At 41.8% G+C, this 15,917-nt stretch overlaps 1 protein-coding gene across 2 annotated transcripts in view; it reads right to left on the reverse strand.

Moving 5' to 3' along the window:
• LOC135547590 (adenylate cyclase type 5-like) overlaps positions 1-15,917 on the reverse strand; it is a 147,433-nt gene that overhangs the window by 73,263 nt on the left and 58,253 nt on the right. The window lies entirely within an intron of this gene.

The following is a 15,917-nucleotide window of genomic DNA, read 5'->3' on the forward strand; positions in this document are numbered from 1 at the left end:
GAGAGAGAGGGTAGGGAAAGAGAGGGTAGAGAGAAAGAGGGTAGATAAAGAGAGAGAGAGAGAGAGAGAGAGAGAGAGAGAGGGAGAGCAGTTTGGTTCATGCTTTTCAGCCTGCTGGAGCACCATTCCTACTTGTTGAGTGGAGAGTGAGTGGCCTTCAGTTTCCCTGCTCTCCTCCATTCTGGGTTGGAATAGGAGCAGGACAGTGCATCTAAACTCCCTCTTAACACTGTCTGACCGTCTGCTTTCAAATGACACCCTCTTCTCTACCTAGTGCACTACTTTTGAAGAGAGCCCTATGGGTAGTGCACTAAATAGGGAATAGGATGCCATTTGGAATGAAGCCTGTCTGTCTGCTGTCAGGTGCACCAGGACATACACACCACTATTCTCAGCTGAACCGAACTGTACTCCTGCAGACATATCTCCAACCAGAATAACTCAAATTGAACACTGAGCACAGGCGGGTGGGAGGGCGTGCGTGTGTGTGTGTGTGTGCGCGAGCGTGATGGTGTGTGTGCGTCTGAGAGTGCATGTCTGTCCAACTATGTAGGAAAGCATTATCCTCACTGAGGGAAATGGGTCTGTCAGATAGAGAAAGCATTATCCTCACTGAGGGAAATGGGTCTGTCAGATAGAGAAAGCATTATCCTCACTGAGGGAAATGGGTCTGTCAGATAGAGAAAGCATTATCCTCACTGAGGGAAATGGGTCTGTCAGATAGAGAAAGCATTATCCTCACTGAGGGAAATGGATCTGTCAGATAGAGAAGGCATTATCTTCACTGAGAAAAATGGGTCTGTCAGACAGAGAAAGTATTATCTTCACTGAGGGAAATGGGTCTGTCAGATAGAGAAGGCATTATCCTCACTGAGGGAAATGGGTCTGTCAGATAGAGAAAGTATTATCTTCACTGAGGGAAATGGGTCTGTCAGATAGAGAAAGTATTATCTTCACTGAGGGAAATGGGTCTGTCAGACAGAGAAAGTATTGAGAGTACCCTATTATACAATGGGTGGGGCTAATCCTGGTTGCTGATTGGTTAAAACCACATTCCAGGCTGTGTCTATTCCACAAGTTACCACCAGCAACATCTATGATGTTAAAATGCCTATTTACTCTGTTCCATATGACTGTGCAATCCACTGTCTCGTCAGCCCAGCTAGACAATTTATAGACTTGATCTCCACTATAAAAAGCATCTAGACATTATCTTCCATTTCTTTTAAACTAGCAATTGGTTTTCAACAGCAGAGATTTATAAACCTTGTTGCCTGTCTCTCCGACATTTGCAACATTATTTCAATATTGAAATTCGATCTCGTGCTGTCCTATGGTAATGACCATGTCTGGAGTTGAGATGAGACAGACAGGCTGGCAGCTTTTCTCAGCCAGTCGAAATCATGAATCAGCTAAATGTTTATTAATGTACTATATACAAAGAACTGTCAATAGAAAAACACGAAATGTAGCTGGTTTGTTGTCATTACAGCTTTAGTTTGAAGTGATTGTGCCAGCTGTGTAGTTGGCTATCTCTTCTCAATAGTGGCCTGCCGAGAGAGCAAATGTTCTGTGCCAGGTGAAAATTGCACATCATTATAATGCTCATTGTTATGGATGTATCCAAAACAAATCACTAGAAGACTGTGTTAGCCAAAGTTGACTAGCTACAAGCAAGGGATAAGAACATCCAGCCATCATGGCAACGGAACATTTAGACTTAATGACTGGGTCGCGTCTCTGGCAACCGAACCGATAGAACAAACGACCAGCGGGCTTGGGTAGCAACCCTAGACTTGTGTCGAAACTATATCTTGTGGAAGAATGAAATAGTATAAATAAATTTATAAAAATAAAGTTTTTAATTCAAATATGACAATCATTATTTAAATATGTTGGTAACCCATTGAATAAAAGTGATAAACCCCTCAAAGCCGGTGTTTGGAGGATATATTGGCACCGGCCAATATAGATACATTGGTTCCTCCTTTAAAAGTTGCGTCATACTGCGGCACAACTTGCGGGCTGCTGCAGCATTCTGTGGCACATTTCACAGAAACCACATATGGATTAAAACAGAGAATCAGCAGCTGAGACACTCACACCGATGGCATGTCCAATGACAAACAAACAAATAAAATGCACAAAAATAACAATCTATTAGTGAGGTCTTGAGACTTCAGAGAAAAGAGAAATGGCGGGGTGGAGTGGGGTAAGACGGAGGAATAGAGGGATATGGTGAGGCTTGGAGTATATCAAAATGTCTGAAAAGAAAAGAGAGAGAGAAATATAAATAGAGAGAGAAATAGAGAGAGAAAGATGGAGAAAGAGAGCGAGACACATAGAGATCAGACGGACAAGGCAAGAAGGGCCTTCTATGCCATCAAAACAAACATAACATTTTACTTCCCAATTAGGATCTGGCTAAAAATACTTGAATCAGTTATAGAACCCATTGCCCTTTATGGTTGTGAGGTCTGGGGTCCGCTCACCAACCAAGAATTCACAAAATGGGACAAACACCAAATTGAGGCTACATGCAGAATTCTGCAAAAACATCCTCTGTGTACAGCGTAAAACACCAAATAATGCATGAATAGCAGAATTAGGACGATACTCGGTAATTGTCAAAATCCAGAAAAGAGCTGTTAAATTCTACAACCACTAAAAATAAAGCGATTTCCAAACCTTCCCTAACAAAGCCATCACCTACAGAGAGATGAACCTGGAGAAGAGTCCCCTAAGCAAGCTGGCTCTGTTCACAAACAGGCCCCACAGAGCCCCGGGACAGCAACATTAGACCCAATCAAATCATGAGAAAACAAAAACATAATTACTTGACACATTGGAAAGAATAAACCAAACATCTGAGAAAAATGCTATTTGGCCTTAAACAGCGAATACACAGTGGCAGAATACCTGACCACTGTGACTGACCCTAACTTAAGGAAAGCTTTGACCATGTACAGACTCAGTGAGCATTGCCTTGCTATTGAGAGAGGCTGCCATAGCCTGTCTTCTCTTGAGAGCCAGGCATGCCTATGTGCACACTGCCCACAAAATGAGATGGAAACTGAGCTTCACTTCCTAACCTCCTGCCAAATGTATGACCATATTAGAGAAATATATTTCCCTCTGATTACACAACCCACAAATAATTAGAAAACAACCAGATTTGTGACCTGTTGCCGCAAGAAAAGGGCAACCAGTGAAGAACAAACACCATTGTAAATACAATCCATATTTATGTTTATTTATTTTCCCTATATTCTCTGTAGCTGTTTACATACCACCACAGTCAAAGGCTGGCACTAAGATATTGAATGAGCTGTATTCCGCCATAAGCAAACAAGAAAATCTTCTGCATTATCATAAACAGCAGACTCGTACATTTCCTCAGTGAAAACAATGTACTGAGCAAAATGTCACCAAATGTTACCAAATTATCGTACGGCAGACCACATATTCACACTGCACACCCTAATTGACAAGCAAACAAACAAAACAAAGGCAAAGTCTTCTCATGCTTTGTTGATTTCGAAAAAGCCTTTGACTCAATTTGGCATGAGGGTCTGCTATACAAATTGATGGAAAGTGGTGTTGGGGGAAAAACATACAACATTATAAAATCCATGTACACGAACAACAAGTGTGCTGCTAAAATAGGCAAAAAACACACACATTTCTTCCCACAGGGCCGTGGGGTGAGACAGGGACACAGCTTAAGCCCCACCCTATTCAACATACAGTGGGGCAAAAAAGTATTTAGTCAGCCACCAATTGTGCAAGTTCTCCCACTTAAAAAGATGATAGAGGCATCTAATTTTCATCATAGGTACACTTCAACTATGACAGACAAAATGAGAAAAAAAATCCAGAAAATCACATTGTAGGATGTTTTTATGAAATTATTAGCAAATTATGGTGGAAAATAAGTATTTGGTCGCCTACAAACAAGCAAGATTTCTGGCTCTCACAGACCTGTAACTTCTTCTTTAAGAGGCTCCACTGTCCTCCACTCGTTACCTGTATTAATGGCACCTGTTTGAACTTGTTATCAGTATAAAAGACACCTGTCCACAACCTCAAACAGTCACACTTCAAACTCCACTATGGCCAAGACCAGAAACAAAATTGTAGACCTGCACCAGGCTGGGAAGACTGAATTTGCAGTAGGTAAGCAGCTTGGTTTGAAGAAATCAACTGTGGGAGAAATTATTAGGAAATGGAAGACATACAAGACCACTGATAATCTCCCTCGATCTGGGGCTTCATGCAAGATCTCACACCGTGGGGTCAAAAATGATCACAAGAACGGTGAGCAAAAATCCCAGAACCACACGGGGGGACCTAGTGAATGACCTGCAGAGAGCTGGTACCAAAGTAACAAAGCCTACCATCAGTAACACACTATGCCGCCAGAGACTCAAATCCTGCAGCGCCAGACGTGTCCCCCTGCTTAAACCAGTACATGTCCAGGCCCGTCTGAAGTTTGCTAGAGAGCATTTGGATGATTCAGAAGAAGATTGGGAGAATGTCATATGATCAGATGAAACCAAAATATTACTTTTTGGTAAAAACTCAACTCGTCATGTTTGGAGGACAAAGAATGCTGAGTTGCATCCAAAGAACACCATATCTACTGTGAAGCATGGGGGTGGAAACATCATGCTTTGGGGCTGTTTTTCTGCAAAGTGACCAGGATGACTGATCTGTGTAAAGGAATGGGGCCATGTATCGTGAGATTTTGAGTGAAAACCTCCTTCCATCAGCAAGGGCATTGATGATGAAACGTGGCTGGGTCTTTCAGCATGACAATGATCCCAAACACACCGCCCGGGAAACGAAGGAGTGGCTTCGTAAGAAGCATTTCAAGGTCCTGGAGTGGCCTAGCCAGTCTCCAGATCTCAACCCCATAGAAAATCTTTGGAGGAAATTAAAAGTCAGTGTTTCCCAGCAACAGCCCCAAAACATCACTGCTCGAGAGGGGATCTGCATGGAGAAATGGGCCAAAATACCAGCATCTGTGTGTGAAAACCTTGTGAAGACTTACAGAAAACGTTTGACCTCTGTCATTGCCCACAAAGGGTATAAAACAAAGTATTGAGATAAACTTTTGTTATTGACCAAATACTTATTTTCTACCATAATTTGCAAATAAATAAATAAAAATCCTACAGTATGATTTTCTGGATTTTTTTCTCTCTTGTCTGTCATAGTTGAAGTGTACCTATGATGAAAATTACAGTTAGTCATTTTTTAAGTGTGAGAACTTGCACATTTGGTGGCTGACTAAATACTTTTTTGCCCCACTGTATGTCACGGTTCATGAATCTGCCTCTCTCTCTCTCTCTCTCTCTCTCTCTCTCCAGTGTTTGTGTGGGCGTTATCTCGGCCTGAGTCAGCTGTCTTTTATGTTCTGTTACCAGTGTTTCTTGTTGTTGATCGTTGTTTCTTTCTGAGGTTGTGTCGTGTGTCCGTGCTCTTTCTTGTGTGGATTATCTGCTGTGCTCCTTCCTACTCTTCCGGACAATCCCCTGGTTTTCTCAGCACGTTATGATCGGAAGATGCACAGAGTTCCTGGGCTCTTCTGAGTACAGTCTGTCTGTCATGTTGCTGCTGTGAACTACATTCATTAAAACCATCGTTGCTTGCATCTTGCATCCGCCTCTGTGTTGTAACACTGTATATATCAACGAATTAGCGAGGGCACTAGAAAAGTCTGCAGCACCCGGCCTCACCCTACTAGAATCTAAAGTCAAATGTCTACTGTTTGCTGATGATCTGGTGATTCTGTCACCAACCAAGGAGGGCCTACAGCAGCACCTAGGTGTTCTGCACAGATTCTGCCAGACCTGGGCCCTGACAGTAAATCTCGGCAAGACAAAAATAATGGTGTTCCAAAAGATATAGTGTTAATGGTGTTTCAAAAGCAATTCCCAAACCTTCCATAACAAAGCCATCACCTACAGAGAGATGAACCTGGAGAAGAGTCCCCTAAGCAAGCTGGTCCTGGGGCTCTGTTCACAAACACACCCCACAGAGCCCCAGGACAGCAACACAATTAGACCCAACCAAATCATGAGAAAACAAAAAGATAATTAGTTGACACATTGGAAAGAATTAACAAAAGAACAGAGCAAACTAGAATGCTATTTGGCCCTACACAGAGAGTACACAGTGGCAGAATATCTGACCAATGTGACTGACCCAAACTTATGGAAAGCTTTGATTATGTACAGACTCAGTGAGCATAGCCTTGCTTTTGAGAAAGGCCTCCGTAGGCAGACTGTCAGACTCTGACCATTATTTGCGTTGTTTGTTTCTATGTTTTGTTTGGTCAGGGTGTGATATGAGTGGGCATTCTATGTTGCATGTCTAGTTAGTCTGTTTCTATGTGTTTTGGCCTGATATGGTTCTCAATCAGTGGCAGGTGTTTGCCGTTGTCTCTGATTGGGAACCATATTTAGGTAGCCTGTTTTGTATTGTGGTTTGTGGGTTATTGTGTATGTTATGTTGCTTGTTAGCATTGTGTTTCTTTATCAGTCTCGTCAGTGTACTTCGTGTTTTTTCTGTCTTTTCTTTGGTCTACTCAATACGACGATTGTGACACAGACTGGGCTCTTAAGAGACGACAGGCTATGTGCACATTGCCCACAAAATGAGGTGGACCCTGAGCTGCACTTCCTAACCTCCTGCCCAATGTATGACCATATTAGAGACACATATTTCCCTCAAATTACACAGCTCCACAAAGAAAACAAACCCGATTTTGATAAACTCACATATCTACTGGGTGAAATACCACAGTGTGCCATCACAGCGGCAAGATTTGTGACCTGTTGCCACAAGAAAAGGTCAACCAGTGAAGAACAAACACCATCATAAATACACATATATATATATATATATATATATATTTATTTTCCCTTTTGTACTTTAACCATTTGTATATCGTTACAACACTGTATATATATATATAGTTCAATTCTGAAGTTTACATACGTAGTCCTACTTGCTTGCACACACTTTTTCAGTTCTTGCCACAACATTTCTATAGGATTGAGGTCAGGGCTTTGTGATGGCCACTCCAATACCTTGACCCTGTTGTCCTTAAGCCATTTTGCCACAACTTTGAAAGTATGCTTGGGGTCATTGTCCATTTGGTAGACCCATTTGCGACCAAACTTTAACTTCCTGACTGATGTCTTGAGATGTTGTTTCAATATATCCACATAATGTTCCTACCTCATGATGCCATCTATTTTGTGAAGTGCACCAGTCCCTCCTGCAGCAAAGCACCCCCACAATATGATGCTGCCACCCCCGTGCTTCAGGTTTGGGATGGTGTTCTTTGGCTTTTTAACATGTTTCTCATGCCAGTAAAGCCTCTTGAATTCTGTGTTCTGTCCCTGAACAAGGCAGTTAACCCACTGTTCCTAGGCCGTCATTGAAAATAAGAATGTGTTCTTAACTGACTTGACTATTTAAATAAAGGTCAAATAAAACTTTTCATTGGGAGAGAGAGAGAGAAAGAGAAGGAGAGAGAGAGAGAGAGAGAGAGAGAGGATGAAAGTACACGCACAGAGAGATCAATAGAGGTGAAGAGATGGGAGACAAAAGAACCCAAAGACCCTGAAGAGGTTGATCTGTTTTTTTTTGCTCTAAACAGGAAGGTGTATTAAAAGCTATGTGAAGCTGCATTGACCCCTGACCATATAAATACATAATGGCACTCTGGATGTCAATAGGATAAACCCCAGCTATTACAGGGGAACACCATGAGACCTCAGTTTGGCTGGGGGAAATATCCTGGCCCAACTCAGCAGCATTATTAATCTATCTATAGAAGAAAACAGAAGAAATTCAATGAAAAACCATGAAAATACATTGTAGACAACATGAGGAGGAGAGACTGTTAGGGTAAGTGATCCAGTTCTGAGCAGCAGATACGGTCATGTGGATCCTACACAGAGCAAGAAAAGGCCTTGTGATTGCCACTCCCTACTACTGAGATATCTAACCCAGCCCAATACTAGTAGTTGTAGGCCAGTAGTGAAGACAGACCAGGGCCAGGCTGAGGCAGGCCTGGAGCCAGTCCAGATGAACTTATTCCTCCTTCCCTCTCTCCCTCCCTCCGTCCGTCCGTCCGTGTTACGTGCAGAGTGAACACAGTGGGCGTAACAGTAAAGAACTGCCAGAGAGCTCAGAGTTGGAACTTTCATACAGCCTTCCGGTGACATCAGTACATGTTTACCTCCAGTTCGAATATGGCCATGATGAATCCTAATAGTTTATGTAGCCACACTTTAAACAATGATTTTTAAATTTTTTATTATTTGACCCCCTTTTCTCCCCAATTTCTGTGGTACCCAATTGTTAGTAGCTACTATCTTGTCTCATCGCTACAACTGGAGAGACAAATGTTGTCAAAAAAGTCATGTGTTCCCCGAAACACAACCCAACCAAGCCGCACTGCTTCTTTAACACAGAGCGCATCCAACCCAGAAGCCAGCCACACCAATGTGTCGGAGGAAACACCGTGCACCTGGCGACTTTGGTTAGCGTGCACTGCGCCCGGCCCACCACAGGAGTCACTAGTGCGCGATGGGACAAGGATATCACTACCGGCGCAGTGCACGCTAACTGTAAAACATTAGTTCACAGATAGTTTATAAACCTGTAATAAACTGTTCTAAACCATTTGTTGAAACAGTTATGCCCTCTCCAACACCATGGCTGAGTCACAGTCTGCATCTATTAACTGTTCATATTTAACTTCAAATCAAATCACTATGGTCTTTAGGCTATTTTTACTGAAAATATAGTATTATAAATCTTACTGACCCCTTTCTCTATTTAGCAGAGGTAATAATGGAGTGAGTCAGTGAAAACTCAAACACCAAGACCCTGTTGCATTTTTCTGTGGTCGTGTTTCTGTTTACCAAGCCATGCTAATTATACCTGCATTGGTAGTAACCAGGGAACAAGCGGAGCGCTAGCTTGTGTACCTGTGTACCTTTCTAGGTGCAACATTATTTTAGAGGTGGCAATTAAGAATTACCAGCTAGCGTCTAGGAGTCATAAAACCCTGCAGTGTCAATATTTACCTACCCAGCATCCAGAAAGAGAGAGAGACCCGAGAGACTAGCCCAAGCCAATGGCAATGGATGCTCGGCAGGCTCTGTTCACACTTACTGGTCTGAGGCCAAACCACACGACTAACAACATTGGACACTTTAGGTGATATGATCAAAGCACTTCGGATTTGCCAAAGGGAGGGCGGGGGAGGGCCTTGTATGCATCGCAGAAGTTAGAGTAGCAGAGATCCAGTGTATTGCGAGTGCTACAGTCAATATGCTGATAGAATTTAGGTAGGCTTGTTCTCAAATTTGCTTTGTTAAAATCTCCAGCTACAATAAATGCAGCCTCCGGATATATGATGTCAGGAAAACAACCTCTCACTCAACGTCAACAAAACAAAGGAGATGATCGTGGACTTCAGAAAACAGCAGAGGGAGCACACCCCCTATCCACATCAACAGCAGTGGAGAAGGTGGAAAGTTTTAAGTTCATTGGCGTACACATCAAGGACAATCTGAAATGGTCCACCCACACAGACAGTGTTGTGAAGAAGGCGCAAAAACCTAAAAAAGAAATTGAAAAACCTATCCAATGAAAAACATAGAGACCCAGAAAACCTGAGCCTACGTGTTCACTATGGTGAATCACTAAAACAATACAGAAATACACTACGGAAAAAGAAGGAATGGCACGTCAGAAATCAGTTCAATGTAATTAAAGAATCCATAGGCTCTAAGCACGTCTGGAAAACACTAAACAAACTTCAATGCGGCATTGAAGACGTATTGTATTTCACCGAAAGCTAGACCGATGTGCAGTTGACAAACTCTGCTGTAACCTGCATACAGTGAACTCAAGTATACTATACATTCTCAACCTGATGACTGTCATTTAACCCCATAATTCATGCTAGGCAACACATGGGACAACATCAGCATGAGAGCTTAAAATGGCCGTTAAATGACCGTCATCAGGTTGAGAAAGTATAGTGGAGAATGGTTTGATATGGTCTAAATGTGAATCCCTATGGTGTGCTACACTCCTAAGTCAACACAATGAAGTGCATTGTGTGCTAAAATAAATGCAAGTCATGTGCAGGCCAGGCAGCTTGCTGCTTATTGTGAGCTACAGTGCCACATGTTACCGTCATATAATCTCCCATAATGCTCTCATGTGTAAGGCAAGTATGCTGCCTTTTGGTGAAGTACATTTAAAAAATGTGCAGTGTATGGAATTTTATATTTTTTTAATTTGGCAAAAGCCCCATCAGATGTCCTACTGAAACATCTCATTCAGTTCATGTGATGATATGCTAAATCTCAACTAAATCGGAGCATGAAGTCTGATACCAACAGGTTCAGAAACAGTTACTATCTACAAGCCATCAGACCGCTGAACATTTGAACTGAAATGACCACCTGCTCAGAATCGCCACACACACACACACACACACACGCACGCACACACACACACACACACACACACACACACACACACACACACACACACACACACACACACACACACACACACACACACACACACACACACACACACACACACACACACACACACACACACACACACACACACACACACACACCACAGCTTCTGCTATCTTATTATGATTGCTTAATACTACATAATTTAAACACTCCCCCCCCCCCATCCCCAAAACACGTGTAAATATTGGGACTATAAATGGTGCCTTCCTGTATTACAATGATGCTGAAATGTTTATCCTATTCTACTGAGCCATTTACTTTATGTTCATATTGATGTATTTTATTATGTATTATTGTTGTTGAATTTCATTGCATTTCATGTGTATCCTGTACATATGACTAATAAAACCTGAGACTTGAACAGAATTCATGTTCTAACTTTTTGTGATGGTGAGAAACAGTATTCAACTGTCAATTATATAGAATTACTGGGCCCTAATCATGTTGATCCAAACTAGCTCTCAGACTGAAGAATATCTCTAGATCATTGGAACATCCACCTGGGAATAGATGATAATATACAGAAATTAATGACATTCCTCATCTTCAGGCTGAGAGTATTTATTGATTTATAGGGGACAGTGTACATTAATCAACATCAATACTACAATAATGCAACATCCATGTAAATGTGCCGGTGTTAGACAAAGCTAATGTGCACCTGCAGTCCCTGGGCAGGTAAGGGTCTTTACACAGCCACAATACAAATACAAATACTCACTAAAACAATAAAAAATACAACCACATGACATCCAATACAATATGATTATAACTACAGCAACTTATTTGTAATAAAAACACTGTAGCATCAACTGTAGCAAAGTGCATCTCCAAACATAAAGTGTGACATAGTGAAAAGAGAGGGTGGGTATTCTCTATGTGGGTATTCCCCCCAAAAACAGCATTTTCTTCAAATGTGACATGAGTTTGACCTGTTCTACATTAGCCAGCACAGTAGATTTAACAAGAGAGTGTAAATGGATGAGTTTGCACTGAATCATGCATTCCCTTGAATCTATTAGCACTGCAATGCTTCAGACTGAGGCAAAATTAGTCCATTTATTTATAAAACACACACACGCACGCACACGCACACACACCACAAAGCACTTCTGTTCCTGGTTATATCAGCATCCTAACTTTTATCTTTCTTCCAGGAACGTGTTCCTAAATCACAGCTCTATCTTGTGTTCCCATTTGCACAAACACTTCGTCATGTGACACGCTATGAAATCAATGACGTGACCACCACAATGGAGGATCCAATTACAGTTGTTCTCAATTGCTAAAACACTAAAACCCATTGGCTGAACAAAGTTCTCAGTTGCATGGACTCATTTAGCTAATTATGTAGTCTGTTGTCAACACCTTAAACCATTTCACATGGTAAAACACAGTCTGTTGTCAATACCTTCAACCATTTCACATGGTAAAACACAGTCTGTTGTCAATACCTTAAACCATTTCACATGGTAAAACACAGTCTGTTGTCAATACCTTAAACCATTTCACATGGTAAAACACAGTCTGTTGCCAATACCTTAAACCATTTCACATGGTAAAACACTATTTGCAGATCTCACTTAGACTTTTCAGCAAAACTCTAAACACATTCTCATTCTCAAAACACATTCTGCACTCTAATGCACATGTCATCCATACTGGTAAACACAAGTGGCAACAATCAAATACAAATAGAGAATATATGTCATTGATTGAACACAACCACTCAACATTGATTTAACCTGTTTCAAATGATGCGACACAACCAATATAAGCCAGTACAGAGAGCAAACAGGTTGTTGAAGGTGGGAAGGAGAAATTCTGAGAATGGATACTGTAGTACAGTGCATTGTAGGCTGTATACTGTACAATGGACAAATTGTATGGCCCTGAACATTGTGCTTTCCATTTATTAAGAGAGAAATGTCAGTGGAAACGCCTTTTTGCACAAACATTGATATAATAACCATCATATCAAAGTAAACTTGGAGTCACGTGATGACATGGTGAGTGGTCCTCCCACTGCGATTCGGGAAACCTTGCCGTTTCGGCTACAGATTAAATACATGATCATGAATTACACAGGGTGGTGAAAGTGCACGGTGACCTTGACGCTCCATTTCAATAAATATCAATGGTCTTATTCTGTTGACTTGATGATCGATGCTTGACTGCTGTTTGACAGATAAACATATTCTCACTGTTATCCATAATAATCTCATCATGTAGACTAGCCTATCCGCACGGTACCTGCAAATTTAGGGCGCACGTGCCAAGACCAGAGTAGGCACAGTTGCTATTTTACTAAACTGTTTTCGTAAACTGTTGAAAATGCCATGTAAACACATTGAACTTCAGATTTTTGGGGGTTTGATTTAAGCGAAAAAGCATGTTTTGTGTGTCATCACACACTGATTTGTATCCACAACAAGTCTGTTTGGTGGAAACACACCACTGGTGGGAAAATGCCTATATTTTCATGTGGATTTTAGAATATTTGCAAGAATATATGTCTCCAATTGGATGGAAACCTAGCTATTGTCACGTTCTCTTATTTCATCATAACGCATCGTTGTTAGCTTTTCTTTGTCAAATGTATTTTGGCAAATTATCTAACATTACTTAGCTAACTACTTTAGCTTGCTACCAGAGGTTAATAAACAAATTTTATCAAATTAACGTTAGCTAGCTAGCCACCCGGCGAGATGAGGTTTGAATAGCTAGCTAGGTTGTTTGATAACTGAGCAAGCTAACGTGCTAGCTAAATCAAACTGATAATTCTATATAGCTAGCAGCTAACAATAGCTACACATGTTAACAGAGTTTAGCTATACTGGTAGCAAGCCAAGGTGAACCGAAGTATCTAGCTACCTAACTTGCATTACATCCTGTTAACAGAGTTATCTAAAAATAGTACTATTTCTATATCAAGTGTCAACTCCCTTCATATGGAACATGTATATCAAATACATTTCTGAAAGAGCTACTGTGTCTAAACATGCAATATCGGCAATTGATTCAATCCTGGCTATAGGATTGGGGGCCAATGGGATGACAATATCATTGTTATACTTTACTTTAATACAAAATATCTTGTATGCCAAACTAAAGCCTTTAAATTGAGCTTTTCTCCTATGAGTACCGAATGCACCTTTATAATGCTCATGACATGCCATGTGACACAAGAGACTCTGGCTGAGCCCCTCAAGTCATAAATGTCGAATTCTGACTCACACCTTTGAAGAAGAAAGGTGGGGGTACCCACCAGCACAACCAAACACCGAACAGAAGAAAAAGCATTTAACATTTTTCATCTCCCTACCCACATCAAAAAAAGAAGAGAACAGAGACTCAAAGCCATTTCATATATAGCCCCCTTTGCAAACACCAGCCACATGGGGCACAGTGGGCTCTGGAGAGCTTTGATGTCAACAGCTTGCACTCAAATCCAATTTCCTCCCACATATAGGGACCCTAATAAGAAACAAATATATTTGTTAAAAGACGGCAGGTACAATATATATACAAAAGTATGTGGACACACCTTCAATTTAGTGGATTTGGCTGTTTCAGTCACACCAGTTGCTGACAGGTGTATAAATTTGAGCATACAACCATGCAATCTCCATAGACAAACATTGGCAGTAGAATGGCTTTACTGAAGATCTCAGTAACTTTCAACATGACACCGTCATAGGATGTCACCTTCCAACAAGTCAGTTCGGCAAATTTTTGCTCTGCTAGAGCTGCCCTGGTCAACTATACATGCTGTTATTGTGAAGTGGAAATGTCTAGGAGCTCAGCCACGAAGTGGTAGGCCACACAAGCTTACAGAATGGGACCACAGAGTGCTGAAGCGCGAATCGCATAAAAAATTGTATGTCTTCCGGTTGCAACACTCACTACAGAGTTCCAAACTGCCTCTAGAAGCAACGTCAGAACAAGAACTGTTAGTGGGAAGCTTCATGAAATGGGTTTCCATGGACGAGCCTAAGATCACCATGCGCAAAGCCAAGCTTTGGCTGGAGTGGTGTAAAACTAGGCACCTTTGGACTCTGGAGCAGTGGAAACACATTCTCTGGAGTGATAAATCACACTTCACCATCTGGCAGTCGGACGGATGAATCTGGGTTTGGCGGATGCCAGGAGAACGCTACCTGCCCCAATGCATAGTGCCAACTGTAAAGTTTGGTGAAGGTGGAATAATGGTCTGGGGCTGTTTTCCATGGTTCGGGTTAGGCTTCTTCGTTCCAGTGAAGGGAAATCTTAACGCTACAGCATACAATGACATTCTAGACGATTCTGTGCTTCCAACTTTGTGACAACAGTTTGGGGAAGGTCCTTTCCTGTTTCAACGTGACAATGCCCTCGTGCACAAAGCGAGGTCCATACAGAAATTATTTGTCAAGATCAGTGTGGAAGAACTTCATTGTCCTGCACAGAACCCTGACCTCAACCCCATTGAACACCTTTGGGATGAATTGGAACGCCAACCACGAGCCAGGCCTAATCACCCAACATCAGTGCCTGACTAATGGACTTGTGGCTGAATGGAAGCAAGTCCCCGCAGGTAACGTGTCTCTCCAGAAAGCTGTGTCTGAGCAGAGGAGCAGGGTGCCATAACAGGCCTGGAGATGGGGAACAGATGCATCTGTCCCAAGGGCATCCCAACAGGCTGCATGTAAACACCTTGAGAAGAGAACTGGCAAAGTGCTCAATGTCACCTTCCTCACCCACCCTGGAAAATAATCCACAATGCATCTGACACTTTGGTTATCAGGTTGGTCAATAATCCATTCAATTACATGTTTAGAGGTCATATCACATCAAACGTGTATGATTCAAGCCATAACATGTGTCTTCAGGCACAGGTCCTGTACATGGGCAGACTGTGTCTCTGTGGGAGAGCAGGAATGCCTCCCCAGAGCTTTAAGAGAAAAGTATCAGAGGACCTAGAAGCTTCACTTGGATGGATTATATAAACATTTGATATATTTTCTACACCAACCCAAATTGCCTTTATTGCCACCTACTTTTAGCTTCTCTCCCTCTGCTCTTTTCTTTCTATCTCTCCATCTCTAATCCTTCCCCCTCTCAGTCTTTCTCCATTAGAAGTAAATCATTGTTTGATCTCATATGGAATTACTCCTTTCCTAGGGCCTATAACTCTCCTCTCCTGTCTGGCAGCTGTAAGTATGAGGCTCATTTACCATCACAACTGATCTCACCATCAGGGCCTGCATTCATAAAGAGTCTTAGAGTAGGAGTGCTGATCTACCAAGGGAGTACCCCAAGGCTCAATCCTAGGCCCACGCTCTTCTCAAT

Source organism: Oncorhynchus masou, chromosome 10 (assembly GCF_036934945.1).
Source record: "Oncorhynchus masou masou isolate Uvic2021 chromosome 10, UVic_Omas_1.1, whole genome shotgun sequence".
NCBI lineage: Eukaryota > Metazoa > Chordata > Actinopteri > Salmoniformes > Salmonidae > Oncorhynchus > Oncorhynchus masou.